At 46.1% G+C, this 17,372-nt stretch overlaps 1 long non-coding RNA gene across 1 annotated transcript in view; it reads right to left on the bottom strand.

The window, feature by feature from the left end:
• LOC141985712 (uncharacterized) overlaps nucleotides 1-13,219 on the bottom strand; it is a 112,157-nt gene extending 98,938 nt beyond the window's left edge. Inside the window, exon 1 of the long non-coding RNA XR_012638995.1 lies at nucleotides 13,060-13,219. This is a non-coding gene — a long non-coding RNA (uncharacterized LOC141985712). The remainder of the gene's footprint in view (nucleotides 1-13,059) is intronic.
• Nucleotides 13,220-17,372: the final 4,153 nt, after the last annotated feature.

Below are 17,372 nucleotides of genomic sequence, written 5' to 3' on the forward strand. Positions count from 1 at the left end.
AGTTTTGGGCCCCACACTACAAGAAGGATGTGGATAAATTGGAGAGAGTCCAGCGAAGGGCAACAAAAATGATTAGGGGTCTGGAACACATGACTTATGAGGAGAGGCTGAGGGAACTGGGATTGTTTAGTTTGCAGAAGAGAAGAATGAGGGGGGGTTTGATAGCTGCTTTCAACTACCTGAGAGGTGGTTCCAAAGAGGATGGTTCTAGACTATTCTCAGTGGTAGAAGATGACAGGACAAGGAATAATGGTCTCAAGTTGCAGTGGGGAGGTTTAGGTTGGATATTAGGAAAAACTTTTTCACTAGGAGGGTGGTGAAACACTGGAATGCGTTACCTAGGGAGGTGGTAGAATCTCCTTCCTTAGAAGTTTTTAAGGTCAGGCTTGACAAAGCTCTGGCTGGGATGATTTAATTGGGGATTGGTCCTGCTTTGAGCAGGGGGTTGGACTAGATGACCTCCTGAGGTCCCTTCCAACCCTGATATTCTATGATTCTATGATTCATGCTGCGCTACAGTGGCTTCATACCGCCACGGGAAATAACAAAAAACGTATTCGGTGGAGTTTAGCTCTTCAAGATTTTGATTTCGACATCCAACACATCTCAGGAGCTTCTAACGAAGTGGTTGATGCACTCTCCCATGAAAGTTTCCCAGAATCAACTGGTTAAAATCGTCCTTGAGATGTGGAAAATATTGTTAGTCTTTATATACTTGGTAGTATATTTAGAGGTGCATGTGTCTTATTAACTCTGTTTTCTCCTAGAGCTCCAGGAAGAAATCCCAGCCAGCGTTTCACCCTAGCTGTGATTTGGGGGGCGTGTCATAAATATAAAGGCAAGGGTAAACACCTTTAAAATCCCTCCTGGCCAGAGGAAAAACCCTTTCACCTGTAAAGGGTTGGGATAACCTCGCTGGCACCTGACCAAAATGACCAATGAGGAGACAAGATACTTTCAAAGCTGGAGAAACAAAGGCTGTGTGTGTGTGTGGGATGCATTTGGCAGGAACAGAAAGGAATGGAGTCTTAGAACTTAGTAAGTAATCTAGCTAGGTATGCGTTAGATTCTGTTTGTTTAAATGGCTGAGAAAATAAGCTGTGCTGAATGGAATGGATATTCCTGTTTTTGTGTCTTTTTGTAACTTAAGGTTTTGCCTAGATGGATTCTCTGTGTTTTGAATCTAGTTACCCTGTAAGGTATTTACCATCCTGATTTTACAGAGGTGATTCTTTTACTTCTTCTTCTATTAAAATTCTTCTTTTAAGAACCTGACTGCTTTTTCATTTTTCTTAAGATCCAAGGGTTTGGGTCTGTGTTCACCTATGCAAATTGGTGAGGAGTTTTATCAAGCCTTCCCCAGGAAAGGGAGTGTAAGATTTGGGGAGGATTTTGGGGGGAAAGACGTTTCCAAGCAGGCTCTTTCCCGGTTATGTATCTGTTAGACGCTTGGTGGTGGCAGCAATAAAGTCCAAGGGAAAAAGGAAAATAGTTTGTACCTTGGGGAAGTTTTAACCTAAGCCGGTAAAAATAAGTTTAGGGGGTTTTCATTCAGGTCCCCACATCTGTACCCTAGAGTTCAGAGTGGGGAAGGAACCTTGCAGGGCTATAGCAGATATCTTCCCCCCAAGGGAGCAATGGGACGGACAGGGAAAGAATAGTGTCTTGAATTAAGAATTCCTGCCCTGCACTTTTCCTTGGGCAATGGGCCACCCATTACACAGGACTGTTTCTTGGCTCAGGGTGGCGTTTCCAATGGGATTTGGGCACCTAGCCCCTTTTGTCTCATGTGAAAATGCCAGCCTCCATGTAGCCCCTAGCAAGCGTTTACAGTTTGAGGGCTCGACCCAGCTCACACCATAGCGAACGTGAGACTCTGTGGCTATCCACGGCGAATGATGAAGCCTGTATTGCTCAGTGAGGGGAAAAGGTCAGTGCTGTAAATTGAGCCAGGTAGGTATTGTGCTGGCTTTTCCACAGACCTCTGCCAATGCAGCTCAGTCCTGACCTGCAACATTCCCCCATGACAACCTTCAGCAGACACTATGCTCCATGCCACATTCTGGGGTGGAAATATTTCACTTTCATTCTAAAGGTTACAGCACACTGCTTATTTACAGTCTGTTGATTATCTTTTTATAGATTAAGCAATAATCAATTAAGCATTAAAAATTTATGAAGGGACAAGTTAATAATTTTCCACCCAATTCCATCCCACTGATTAAATTTTTTTTCCCATTAATCTTTGTCCTTTGATATCTCATCTGAAATAATGGTTGTCCTTTAGTTTGAACATTCACTTTAAATAATAGCTTTATTGATTATTGTTATTGGCTTTCAATTGAAATTAAGAAACCTCAAAGGCTCTTACTTAAATTTTACACACAAAATGTCACTCTCATTAGTCGGATACATTTTTCAGAAAGTGTTTGTCCTGAGGTGGCTAATTAATTTGTCGGAAGAATTATGAGAATAATAAAAACTAATTACTTCAAAATTTCAAGGAACACTTGTTTCAAAATCATAATTAAGTACATGCCTGTTAATAATGAACTATTTTCATTTTCAACAAAAAAGCAATTTCATTTTAATTTCCAAGCAATATGTATTGGGATGAGAAGGGATTTACACCACATTTTACAACAATAATAGAGTGTCGCAGTTCATGGCAACTGCAGCTGTATTCCCCCTCAGTGATTCAGCCATATCATCCATTCCCGGGCTTCCAGCTTCCCCACTGTTAACTCTCTTGGATGGAGACCCATGTTTCTCTCCCTTCTATCCAAGATATTTCCAATCTTAAGAGTTCCCTGACTATACTGTGATATCCCAAGCAAAAGACAGACTGCCTAAGCATGACTGCTTTGCTTCTCTCCTCAGAAAGGTGCAGAGTGTAATGGCCACCCAGCTCTTTCTAAGCAAGCATGTTTATTCTTAAGGTGAAAGTGTTACAGAAAAAACATGTTAAAAACAATAAAAGAGCCTGCATGCATGCTAATAAGCTCACCAGAGAGCAGCCCCTCATTCCAACAAGGGCTCTAGTTGGTCATTAGTCCTTTAAATACCATACAGGGGTTTTTTACTCTTTTATCCTGTTTGAGGCTTTGAAAGCACTGTAAACAGGTAATCAGCCAGACAAAGTTTCCCCACCCCAACCACACCCACCTCCCCCACCTCTGTAGGCCAAGCTTCAAAAGATTGAGTTCTTGCATAACTGAAGAAGATTCAGCTGCATACATCTCCCCCTGGACATATCCTGGGAAATTCACTGAATTTTAAAAGTTCACGCTTGTCTTAGCCTATTGCTAAAAGATTCCTGAAGATCACAACACTTCCCAAGGTTTACATTAGTCAGGTATCCTAGACAAGTTACATACAAGCCCACAATAGCCCTTATGCATTTGCATTTTTTAATACCACAGTGTCCTAAAATAAACATAATTCAATACGGTTTGTCCAGGATATTGTCGTATCTGTCACACAGTATCTCCCATGGCTTTATTTTAATTACAGTTAACATGCATATTCTATGCCATTTCTGAAGTAATGGCAGTGTTATCTAGTAGTTAGAGCACTGGACTGGGAATCAGGACTCCTGGCTCCAAGGTTATCTTATTCTCTTACCTGGAAAAATCACTATGGTCTTAAAAAAAAAAAAAAGACCCAAATTTTCAAACTAATAGATATTCTCAGGTTCAAACAGGAATTAATTTGGAGACGTTCTCTGGCCTTTGTTATGCAGGAGGTCAGACTAGATGATCACAGTGATCATAGAGTCATAAAGACATAAGTTTAAGGTCAGAAAGGCCCAGCAGATCATCCAGCCTGACTTCCTGTATATCACAGGCCACCAGCATCACCCAGCACCCGCACACTGATTCCAGATTCCTTCTGGCCTTGGAATCTATAAATCCAAAAAAACCAGGCTGACAAAGCGATCTAGGCAAACAACAAATCAGCAATATGTCAGAAGTTATTGTACAAATTCTGCCTGCTTTCCCCCCTCTCCCAGTTTTCCATCTATCCGGCTGCCAGTCAAACTCTGTAACAGCCCTTACACATCACAAGTGCCCTCCTTCTGTCTCATGCAGCCCAGGGAGAAACACTCAGTCTCACTTGAGTTGAAGGAGCTAACTTAAACCAACTGCTGACAAAGGTAGTGTGGACTAGTGGCTAGTGCAGTGGCTGTAGGGTACAGGTAGCAAGGGTTCTGAGTGTCAATCCCATGCTCTGAGTGTCCCTAGCCTCTGTTTGCCGGAAGCTCAGGTGGACGACAGGCGATGGATCACTGGATGATTTACCTGTTCTGTTCATTCCCTCTGGGGCACCTGGCACTGGCCACTGTTGGAAGACAGGATACTGGGCTAGATGGACCTTTGGTCTGACCCAGTGTGGCTGTTTTGTTTTCCAGTTTCAGCTCTGCTGCTGGACAAAGTGCGGCTGTGCCCCATTTTCCCCCGCTGTAAAGTGGTAATAATGATGTTTGCCTCCTTGATAAAGGTGCCTGAGCTCTAAGGGTAAAAGTATAAGCATTAGTTATTATATTAGCCACATGCTGAAAGTATCCACCTCGCTGAATGGGGGCCCAATCCTGGGTGGTGCTGAGCACTCGCCCCCTATTAAGGTAGAATGTAGGGCACTAACTTGCATTCCCAAGCCCTTAAGGCAAGTTTGTCACTGAGTTTGGATGACTGATGATTAACTGACCCTTTAAGATTTAATGCTGACCTGTAGAACTGCTGGACTATGTCTGATGATGAGATTTCGCTCACATTTTCTTACATCTCCATACATTTACAGCAGTATTGTAAAAATATCTCTTGGTTTCAAAATTAGGGAAAGCTGGAAAAAAAGATTTATGCTTTCTCCTCACAGATATTTAAAACTCATTAAAAACGTTATGATGATACATAATACCCCAGATAAACTAAAGCCTCATAAAACATTTTTTTATGTTAAAATGGATTTCCAAAGTGCAAAGGTATAATTTTTGGTTAGGCTTCAATTTCATTCCATCTAGCCTCAGGACTTCAATGTATGGTAGCTCTCTAAATGAAGGGCAGTATAATTAAAAGTATAATAAATTGAGAAGATTACATTATTTCAGTCCGGTCTCGTACTCAGAATCTCTTGTACCACTGTCACTAGCTATTCAGCTCTATTATTCTTTGCTATAATACCTCTGTATAATGACACATCTCCCAAGTCAGGAGCAATGCCTCCCTGGGCTTCGGTGATGGGGTTCCCCCCATCCTCTGTGAAAGAAGGGAAAAAATTCCCAGAGACACGCTCCACCTGTGGGGGAATTGACTGCCTCCCGTCCAGAGGGGTCAGAGCTAGGAGATAAGCTATTCATCACCTTGGCCTCTAAGTAACCTGAGGGAAATTGGTGGGGGGAGAGTTTGCAGAGGAGGTGGGCTTTCCTACAGGGGAAGGCCCAGTCATTTGGGACTGGAGAGCTCAGCCACGGGAGTAGAGCTAACTCCTGTGGTGAGCCTACAGAGAGGGTGCATGCCTGAGGAGCTGGTAGTTGCCATAGCTGTAGCCTTCCCATGCAGGAGCTTGTCAGAGAGCCTGAATATAACTACAGCTGGGTGTGTCCCTACCTGTATGTATACTGGTGAAAGTGCAGGCTGGAGGGGGCTTTGCAGCTTGTCACAGCAGTACAGTGTAAGAGGGAGCCAAGGCCAGTGGGTCAGGGGGCTCCGTGGTACCCCAGTTCCAGGTAGAAAACCAGTACCCTGCACAGCTCACCCAAAGTCCCCGGTGAAGCACACAGCCCTGATGCTCAAGATAGACACTGGGAACAGGATTTCCCATTAAAAATTTCAAAGGAAAGGTAAAGTACTTGGAAAGTAGATGACCCGAGCCTAAGATCTACAAACACAGTCCTCCTTCCAGATATGCAGTACCTAGTGCCATATGTCTAGAGAAGTTCGCCTTGGGCAAAGCCACAAGAGTCAATGCTCTCTCGCCACAATCAGTTGGATGCTACATCAGAAAGTGGTCCACTCTCTAGAAAGAATAAATGGAGGTGTACTGCAACTAGTATTTTAAGTAAGGAAAACTCCTTGGTGCAACAAATAACCCCTTGCATTTGTAAAGCGACTTTTATCTGACAGATCTAGGATACTTGATTAATCTCATGGCACCCATGTAAAACAGATACCCATTTCACAGAAGGTCAAACAGAAGCACAAAGAGGTTAAATGATTTGCCCAAGGTCTCACAGCGAGTCAGTGGCAGAACCTGAATTGGAACTCTTGCATTCCAGTTCCCCTTCTCTAACTACTAGACAGCACTTCCTCCCAACAGCACTTCTAAGCAGATGAGTTGCTGTTAACCTGCAGGTCCAGATATCATTGAATAGTTAATCCTGCCACTCTCCTATATTTTGTGGGTTTATGCAAATGAGCCAGCTCTAAACTCTTCACAATGTTAATTCAGTCTTTTCAAAAATCTGAGCTCATCATTTCCTGTTCTGACCACGCTGCATACAGATGAGGGCTGGAGTTTGCTTCTTGCTGCTTCAGCAAATGCTTGACAGCTCTTCAGTCCACATAAACATCACTCAACAAGATCCTGAGCCTGCAAACCCTTGCTCACGTGAATAGTCTTTGCTCACACACATCACTGAAGTCCCAGGACTACTTCCATATGGAAAGGTTTCCAGGCTAAGGCCCTTATCATGGGGGGTCACAGTGCTCATATATAAAGGCTTGTTTCACAGTGTATTAAATAAAACGGCCACTAGAAATCCCTACTTTGAAGCTCTGCTTGGCCCTGGGAGTTGATTTCGCACAGAGGGTTCACCATGCAAAGCTTTTATTCGCTACTCGGGGCCAATATCCGTTAAACTTTTGCAGCTCGGAAAGGGGCTCTGATACTGGGAGGCACAGTTTCTGTACTGAAAATCACAGCAGTCCAGCCCCCATTACTTATCACCCTGATTTCCTTCTCTGTTTTTGGCCTTCGGAAACCCCAAGTCTAGTTCTTGCAACTGTTTTTTTAAAAACAGCTTGTAACTCAGCACAATGTTTTAAACAGTGGGAGGAGTTAGTGATGTAATTAGAGAGACAATAGTGCCATCGGACCATTGGCTCAGATCCACAAAGGGACGTAGGCACCACTGCGCTCCACAGAGCCCCCATTTGGCTTCTGTCTAACCCTCTGGAGACGGCTGAACTCACTCGGTGCCTATGTTTTTGTTGTACAAGTCCTGTGGGTACCCAATTTATTTCTTCTGAGCATACCCACTGCTGCTTCAGGCAGGCCCCCAGCTGCCTATCTCACACCGAAGCCCTAGCACGATCCTCAAACAAGGTGGAGACAGGCAGGACACCTGGCTCACTAGCAGAGACATGCTCCTGCCTCTGGCCTGGATGTAGGCACCTAACTCCCTGAGATGGGTGGGGATTAGCTCACCCCTCTGGCTGGGATCTCCCATTGGCTAGCTTGGGCATCTCCCTGCCCAGGGATGCTTTTGGGGATCGTATTCGCAGGAGCATTTCTCTCCCTGTGCATTGTATAGGGCGCCTAGGTGCCTATATCGGGGTTTGTGGATTCCACTGGGTGACTAGGCACTTAAACACCTGGAATTTGTGGCTCAGGCCATTGTGCCTTCTGAAACAAGCCTTGCTCCTAGAGTAGTGAGCTCCAGACAGGCTGGAGGTTTGGGTGAACACACAGGACTTTGAATGTTTGCTTTTCTAAACCTCCTGGGTCTATGCTGGAGACAAGGCAAGCAAGGTAATATCGGTTATTGGACCAGTGTCTACTGTTGGAAGGGACATGCTTTGGAGTTTCACAGAGCTTCTCTTCAGGTCTGGGGAAGATAATCTGTGTCAAAGCTAAATACAAGGTTGGACAGATTGTTGTGAATAAGGGATGAAACCATGTTGTAAGAGACCACTTAAAATGAAGTGACCAATTAACACCAATGGAGGGTCCTAGACGTTTCACAAGAACAAGCTTTCCTGGGAGGTTTGTTGTGTTTCCTGTTTCTGCAAGAATAGCCTCTCTCGCAGGACACTGCAACACGCAGTTAGGGGGAGATTTTCCAAAGCACCTGAATGATTGAGGAGCACAAGTCCCATTGAAAGTCAATGGACCTTGTGTTCCTGAGTCACTTGGGTGGCTTTGAAAATCCCGCTGTAAGTTTCAGCAGCCAGGGAATGTAAAACTGAAGCTCCAAAGCTAAGTCACTTCGAGCCCCTTTCCTGTGGGCTCCCTTTAGTATCCAGCAAAAACATACCAATATAGAACAAAGCAACTCAAAATCCTCTCAGCCACAACCTCCCCATCCACCCTCAGCTCTCTCATACAGCGCTCAGGCTTTCCAAAGGTGGTCACCTGATTTCCTGGTCATGTGCCCTCTGGGCTCTCAGTCCCGACTGGGAAAACTACAGTTCCCAGAATGTCACTTCTTAGACAGCCTAAGGGCCACACTGGAGGGCTGCTCCCACCTGTACTTGTTGCTGTCCTTACGTCAGCATTGCCATTGCCAGAGCCTTTCCTTCACATGTGGTCCCCCCCAGCTCACCAGTCCAGCCCTGCCTCTGGCAGGACAGCACCACCCCATCACCTGCTGTCCTGCAGCCCAGGGCTCCTGCTGCAGAGTCTCAGGGAAGGGAGCAGCTGCTGATGTGGATTTTCCCCCTAATGGTCCCCTTCTGTTCTGACCACTTGGGGTTCCAGCCACTCCCAGGAGGGGTGGGGATGATACAGGTCTTGAAGGTCAGTTCACAGCAACTCTCTTTCCTCCATAGAGCCTAGCTTTAGAAGCGTCTGAATCTGGAAAGTGTTAGTTTGGAGCCCTTGTTTCCTCTGGGACGTTCTGCAGTGATTTCAGAGAGGCTTTATTTTCCCAAGTGCGCATGAAAAGTGTAACAGGGAGGAATAGGAACTGTTTGTGTTAGAAATCACGCTCCTGCGAAATGCGGGCATCAGACAGCAGCCATGGCGTGTAGACTGCTAGACATTAAAGAAACCAATTAACCTCAGCCTCTTGGTGGGAGTGAAGATGGAGAGAGGCATTCAAATAAAGGAACTGAAATACCTCTCTGGGAAGTACACAGGTGCAAGAGACCCCTGTGATGGTTCTTGGGATACCCAGGACTGTGAATCACCTCATTCCCCCATTCTCCAGTGTGAGGGAGTCTTGTCTGTGCACTGACACCACCAACTTGTCAGCCACGTAAGCACTCTCCTCTGGCAATGCCAGCTCTGTCTTCACCTGGCAGGTTAACAATAGGTGCACCCCAGTCCCTGAGTCTCTTTGAATCGTTCCCCTCTGAGATGCAGCCCCTGACCCTGACTACTCACAGAAATTCAGAGCCTCTGCCCCCAAAGGTGCTGTGTGCCCCAGTTTACTTAAACACCCTCTCCTGTGTAACACACAACACTGGTAACAAAACCAAAGGAGGTTTATTTAAGAAAGGATTCCAGCATTAAGAGGGAGTGGTGGAAACAATGGCTTACAACACAAAACAATCTCATAAAACACAAACCTGGGTCCACACGTATTAATAGTGCCCTTTCCTGGCTCATAAAGTTCAGTCTGTTGCTGATCTGGCTGACTTCACAGGAACCAGTATCTTTTCCATGCAAACACCCCTGCTCCTCAAGATGCCTTCTAGGTAAAAAGAAAAGGAGTACTTGTGGCATCTTAGCCCTGGTCTACACTAGGACTTTAGGTCGAATTTAGCAGCGTTAAATCAATGTAAACCTGCACCCGTCCACACGATGAAGCACTTATTTTCGACTTAAAGAGCTCTTAAAATAGAGGGGAATGATCACGTCCCTTGATCTGCTGGCAATGCTCCTACTCAGAGGTGGCAGGTTTGTAGAAATTTTGGTGGTGCCCAGAATGCTCAGAGCCTGCCTCCTCTGAACTCCGCCCCCCACCTGCCTAAGACTCTGCGAGGGAGTTTAGGTGGGGGGAGGAGGTCTGGGGTGCAGGCCCTGGGTTGGGGCAGTGGATTGGGGTGTAGGATGGTTGAGAGGCTGGGCTCTGGGATGGAGTTCGGGTTCAGGCTCTGGGCTGGGGCACAGGGTGGGGGTGCAGGATGGGTGGAGGGGTGCAGGCTCTGGGACGGAGTTTGGGTGCAGGCTCTGGGAGGGAGTTTGGGTGCTGGGTACGGGCTCTGGGCTGGGGCAGGGCCTGGGGGTGCAGGCGGGGTTGAGGGGTGCAGGCTCTGGGAGGGAGTTTGGGTGCAGGCTCTGGGAGGGAGTGTGTAGGAAGGGAGTGAGGGTGCAGGCTCTGGAAGGGAGTGTGAAGGGCTGGGTGCAGGCTCTGGGAGGGAGTTTAGGAGCAGGAGAGGGTGTGTGGGAAGAGGTGAGGGTGAAGCTCTCAACGTGCCAGTGCCACAAGATTACAAGGGTCAATTAAAAGTGGAAAGTCAGAAGCAGCACTTGCCTGCTTCAATATATTTTGTTGTACCTGCTGTGATTCATAGACTAGACTCATAGACTTTAAGGTCAAAAGGGACCATTATGATCATCTAGTCTGACCTCTTGCACACAGAACCTCACCCACCCATTCTTGTAATAAACCCATAACCTATGTCTGAGCCACTGAAGTCCTCAAATCATGGTTTAAAGACTTCAAGGTGCAGAGAATCCTCCAGCAAGTGACCCGTGCCCCACGCTGCAGGGGAAGGCGAAAAACCCCCAGGGCCTCTGCCAATCTGCCCTGGGGGAAAAATTCCTTCCCAACCCCAAATATGGCTATCAGCTGAACCCTGCGCATGTGGGCAAGACTCACCAGCCAGACACCCAGGAAAGAATTCTCTGTAGTAACTCAGATCCCACCCCATCTAACATCCCATCACAGGCCATTGGACATATTTACTGCCAATGGTCAGAGATCAATTAATTGCCTAAATTAGGCTATCCCAACATACCATCTCCTCCATAAATTTATCAAGCTTAATCTTGAAGCCAGATATATTTTTTGCCCCCACTACTTCCTTTGGAAGGCTGTTCCAGAACTTCACTCCTCTGATGATTAGAAACCTCCATCTAATTTCAAGTCTAAACTTCTTGATGGCTAGTTTATATCCATTTGTTCTTGTGTCCACATTGGTACTGAGCTTAAATAATTCCTCTCCCTCCCTTAAATTTATCCCTCTGATATATTTATAGAGAGCAATCATATCTCCCCTCAACCTACTTTTGGTTAGGCTAAAGAAGCCAAGCTCTTTAAGTCTCCTTTCAAAAGACAGTTTTTCCATTCCTCAAATCATCCTAGTAGCCCTTCTCTGTACCTGTTCCAGTTTGAATTCATCCTTCTTAAACATGGGAGACCAGAAATGCACACAATATTCCAGGTGAGGTCTCACCAGGGCCTTGTATAACAGTACTAACACCTCCTTATCTCTACTGGAAATACCTCTCCTGATGCATCCCAAGTCCGCATTAGCTTTTTTCACGGCCATATCACATTGGCAGCTCATGGTCATCCTGTGGTCAACCAATACTCCTAGGTCTTTCTCTTCCTCCGTTACTTCCAATTGATGCGTCCCCAGTTTATAACTAAAATTCTTGTTATTAATCTCTAAATGCATGACCTAGCACTTTTCATATTAAATTTCATCCTATTACTATTACTCCAGTTTACAAGGTCATCCAGATCTTCCTGTATGATATCCCAGTCCTTCTCTGTATTGGCAATACCTCCCAGCTTTGTGTCATCCGCAAACTTTATTAGCACATTCCCGCTTTTTGTGCCAAGGGCAGTAATAAAAAGATTAAATAAGATTGGTCCCAAAACCGATCCTTGAGGAACTCCATTAGTAACCTCTCTCCAGCCTGACAGTTTACCTTTCAGTATGACCCGCTGTAGTCTCCCCTTTAATCAGTTCCTTATCCACCTTTCAGTTTTCATATTGATCCCCATCTTTTCCAATTTAACTAATAATTCCCCATGTGGAACCATATCAAATGCCTTACTGAAATCAAGGTAAATTAGATCCACTGCATTTCCATTGTCTAATAAATCTGTTACCTTCTCAAAGAAGGAGATCAGGTTGGTTTGGCACAATCTACCTTCTGTAAAACCATGTTGTATTTTATCCCAATTGCTCTTGACCTCTGTTTTAGACTCTGTTCCTTCTGTTTTACTGGCTGGCTGAGAGTCACATCTGACTGCGTAGTTGGGGTGCAGGGCCCTCTAGTTTCCCCAGGAGCCCCACCCGAGCAGACGTACTGCGGAAAGCGCACGGTGTGGCAGACAGCATCACACAGGCCCTCCACGGCTCTACAACAATCACACACCCTTACCCACCACCTAGATCCTTAAGAAATGCATAGGGGAAACTGAGTCACCCACAAAGTATTCAGAGAAAACATTAAGAACATTCCCACTTCGTAACACCTGTATACAACCAATTATATACTTTAAAGTGTATAAAATAATCGAGTATTGTGCTAAACACGATCATACCCCAAACTGACCATCAAATTTAAGTTGCTTGTTTTTCCCTGCAGGTGAGGGTTCTGGGGTGGGGCTGGGGATGAGAAGTTCACAGTGCAGGAGGGGGCTCAGGGCTCGAGCTCAGGGTTGGGGTGCTGGGGGCGCAGGCTCTGGGGCAGGGTAGGGCCGGGGATGAGAAGCTCGGGGTGCAGACAGGCTGCCCCAGGGCTAGGGTCAGAGAGGACTTTGCCCCCTCTCCTCTCCCTGCCGGCAGCAGCGAGCTCTGGGTGAGGGACCCCTCCGCTCCCCTGATGCCCCTCACCGTAGTCTCACTGGGGGTGGGGCTGCCCCTTGCCCAGCGTGGGGCAGGAGTGGTGGCTGCGGGGTGGGGGGAAGGACAGAGTGTCACAAAATTCACCCAAGCCCAGCTGCTCGGGTCCAGGAAGCCCCCCCACCCCATCTCCCCTGCAGTGGGTGAATGGGTGCTGGGCGGGGAGGGGACTGCCATCACATGTGGCTTCCTTCCTCCCCTGCTGCCCCTCACCGTAGCCTCACTGGGGGTGTGGGTGGGGCTGCCCCTTGCCCAGCATGGGGCAGGAGTGGTGGCTGGGGGGAGGGGGGCAGATTACAGGTCAAAGACTCACCGAAGCCCCCGCAGCTGCTCAGGTGAGCGAGGTCCACTGCAGATGATCAGGTCCCCCTGCGGAAGTCCCCGCAGCGTCTCCCCCGGGCGGGTGCCGCGGCGGCGGAGGGCTGCGGAGCACGGGCGGCGTGTGCCGCCTCCCGCTCCTGAGCGCTCCGCCTGCTGCCGCCGCAGCCAGGCAAGCACGGGAGAGCCGCCCGCTGCCTGCATTCTGGCTGGGACGCTCCGGGGCCGGGGGGACGCTCCGGGGGAGAGCCCCAGCTCCAAATATTGATGGAGCAGGGCCCCCAGCTCTGAATATTCCTGGTGCTGGGGCTCCAGGAGCCCACATAACTCGCCGCCTATGCTCCTACTTATACAGCTCAAAATGTCCTTAGCCTTCTTAGCAACAAGGGCGCACTGCCCTTGTTATAGTCAAACTTAGGGAGCAATAAATGGAGAGCAGCAAATGGTTTGGGTTGCATGAGTGTCTTCTGTTCCCAGAAGCCCTGTTGCTTTTACTGGTAAAGTCCTCATGCCAGTCCATGTCACATCACAAGTTGGCCACATGATGCTCGATGGAAAAGCCAAGTCACGGACTATTGTGTTTGATGATCAGTACTATACCCTCATCCTGTTCCCACCTCCTGTGGATATCTTCTGCTGTCGCCGGTAGCCCCAAAGGTTTCGCTCCAGAGAGTTTTACACAAGGGATTGGGTTGCAGCCAGGAGTTAGCAAGAGCAGAGCCAGATTCCCTGCCTTTGTCACTGATGTACTAACAAGTCTCATCTCCTGTAACAGGGACTCTGTCATCAGCGTGGTCCGAGGGGCGTAAAGCTCTGGAAAACCTGAGTTCCAGAAGGTAAATGAACATATTGTCCTTCTGGGATATCCACCTCCCTTTCTCAGAGCTTTTGGCAGCCCCACTACGGTCCTGTTACTAACTCACAATCCCGAGGCCATGTTTGACCCCTCTTGCTCTCCAGATCCTTTTGCTTTCCCCTGTGCCATATCTCTCAGCTCTGTCCATTGCTCTCTGACCGCCCCACCGCCATCACACTGCTCCCTACCTTGGTAGGCTTTGGGCTCGGTTAGCGAACTGCCTGCTTTGTGGACTCCTCACACCTCAGTTTGTCCCCCTCCAGTTTATTGAAAAGTCATCTTCCTCTCCCAGTGCCTTAACCATGTTGCCTCTCATTGGCCTCCTGGCATCTTATGCAGCACATCCATGCTCCAGTCCTCACCTTTGAAGCTCTGGGTAACCTTCCCATTACACAATCTCTGCTTTAATTTCCTCTCAATCCTCCTCCCACGGCCTGTGCTCTCCCAAGCCCCCGTTTTGCTAGTCTTCTCACACTGCTGCCTTCTCATGCTATTTGCTACAGGTTTCCTTAAGGATCCTTGTATTATTTTCAACTCTATGGCTGCTCACAGCCAGCCTCCTTGTTTTTAACCCACGTTACAGAGCTGCCAGGGAAGATCCTTTCACTTTTCCATAATGTTCTCTAGTGAAATGGATCTGGCCAGCAGCCATCTGACCATGAGCATGTTTCCTCTGGGTGTTCACACTCCAGGACTGTTTGCAGGAAATGATTACTGTCGGTACTTCCGCCAAACTTAATAGCTCAGTGCGTTACTCATATACGGTATCAGACACCCATGGGACTGGGTATTGGTAGCTCTCCCTGGCAGAGTAATTCGTCTCTAATCATGTTCAGAACAATCATATCTAATCTGGTAGTTGGCTATAATGATCATAAACCCTGACTGCTAGGTCTAGTCATTCCAAGAGTCTTTGTGTGTCAGCCCGGGAGCCTGTCAAGGTTCCTTCCCCACTCTGAACTCTGGGGTACAGATGTGGGGACCCGCATGAAAGACCCCCTAAGCTTATTTCTACCAGCTTAGGTTAAAAAATTCCCAAAGGCACAATTTTTTTCCTTGTTCTTGAACGGTATTGCTGCCACCAAGTGATTTAGAGAAAGATTTAGGAAAAGGACCAGTTGGAGTTTTTATTTCCCCCAAATATTCCCCCAAGCTCCTTTACCTCCTTTCCTGGGGAGGCTTGAGAATAATATACCAACCAATTGCTTTTAATAAAAGTACAGACCAGACCCTTTATGTTTAGGACACTAAAATTAATCAGGTTCTTAAAAGAAGAACTTTATTATAGAGAAAAAAGTAAAAGAAGCACCTTTGTAAAATCAGGATGCAAGGTAATTTCACAGGGTAATAAAAAGATTTAAAACACAGAGGATTCCCCTCTAGGCTCAACTTCAAAGTTACAAAAACAGGAATAAACCTCCCTTTTAGCATAGGAAAAATTCACAAGCTAAAACAAAGACAATTTAACACATTTCCTTGCTATTACTTACAATTTTTGTAATTTTAGATGTATTATTTCAGTGGGAGCTGGGTTACTATGATTCTACTCACCTGCTTGGTCTCTCTCTCTCTGTCCTGAGTGGGAACACACAAAGAGAGCACAAACGAAACCTTCCTCCCCCCCAGATTTGAAAGTATCTTCTCTTCCTGTTGGTCCTTCCGGTCAGGTGCCAATTAGGTTAATGGAACTGATTAACCCCTTACAGGTAAGGGGATTCTGTACCTCTGCCCAAGAGGGATGTTATGTTACTGCATTCATGAAGGTTGTTACCCTTCCCTTTATATTTATGACACTAGTCATTTCGCATAGTAAAAGTCTCAAGTCAGCATGTCAACAGAGAACAAATTGCAAACCCCATAATCTCCCTAGACAACACTAACAATATTTAGCATTGTTTCAGAGTAATGCAACATTATCTTTTGAATGCATGCAAATGTATTTTAATATGTCAGAAGAGCACTTCAGAGAATTTAAGGTTTTTCTGTTCATTCTGTTTATTAGCAAAGCCTTTCCAGCAGGATCAGATGAGCAAACACCTTGTACATTAAGCATATAATTTCTATGATACAACAATTTCAGCTAATAGGTATTTCAGGTGATGGTGCTGTTGACAATCCTTGACTTTCTTTATGTAAGAATCGTGGTTGAAATGTCATGTCACTCTGTTTCAGCATGAGAATTTCGGTAAGCGTAACTGGGAGGACGGCAACATGGCCTAGTGGATGGACCACGAGATTGGTAGTCAGGAAATCTATGCCTGGCTCTGCCACTGACCTCTTATATGACTTTGGGCCAATCACTACATCACTGCTCCCCCTCCCATCTATTTAGATTGTAAGGCTCATGGGGGCAGGGACTGTCACTTGCTAGGTGTGTGCCTCGCACAATGTGGCCTGATCTTGGTCAGGGGCATTAGGCACTAATGTAATGTAAATACTAACATGCATAGCTTCTAATGCAGGGGTCGGCAACCTTTCAGAAGTGGTGTGCCAAGTCTTCATTTATTCACTCTAATTTAAGGTTTCATGTGCCAGTAATACATTTTAACGTTTTTAGAAGGTCTCTCTCTATAATATATAACTAAACTGTTGTTGTATGTAAAGTAAATAAGGTTTTTAAAATGTTTAAGAAGCTTCATTTAAAATTAAATTAAAATGCAGATCTTATCAGTTTAGTGTGAGCCTTGCCCTTGATTTTCCTTGCTGAGTTTTCCAATGTCTGGCATGTAGGATAGTTTAAGCTGCATACAGGCTTCTGAGTGATCAGTTGTTAACTGGCTCCAAGAGGGACAGAGGACAGATTTCATGTGTGAAAATACCTATTCACACAAGTATGTAGATCCAAATGCTGAAAGAATTGCAAACACAATTTTCTTCGAACAGTTAAATTTCACTGGCAGGGACGTCCAGCAGGTCAGAATAGAGGCCCTATGATCTCTCTCGGTAGCTTTAAGTGCACTCCACAGATCTCCAAACTTTGATGCCCACAATTCTGAACTTTTTAACTGAATGAGCTGCATTTTGAAATCTTCAACACCCATCCACTGAAATACAGACAAATCCAAGTCTCTTTTATTGAACTTTTCAGGTTTAATTAGAAAATAAAGCATTGGGCCAAATCGCTGGAAATCTTGAAATCTGTTAGAAAATTCTGATTCCAGTTCTTGCTTGTACATTCTAATCTCATCGACACTGACAGTGCAATGTGTCGATAGCTCTTTTATGTGTTGGAAGTAGCAGAAAGTCGAAGTTTGAATATCCCGAGAAAAAACTGCTAGTTTTACAACAAATGCCTTCCAGGTTTCATAAAGATCCAGAACCTTTTGCCCTGCACCCTGGAGATGGAGGTTGAGTTTGTTTAGGTGAGCGGTGATGTCAGTTAGAAACATGAGCTTTACAAAGCCATTTGTCATCATCCAGTTCGGAGTAGTTTTGTCCTTTTTCCGACAAAA

The sequence above is a fragment of the Natator depressus genome, chromosome 4 (assembly GCF_965152275.1).
Source record: "Natator depressus isolate rNatDep1 chromosome 4, rNatDep2.hap1, whole genome shotgun sequence".
NCBI lineage: Eukaryota > Metazoa > Chordata > Testudines > Cheloniidae > Natator > Natator depressus.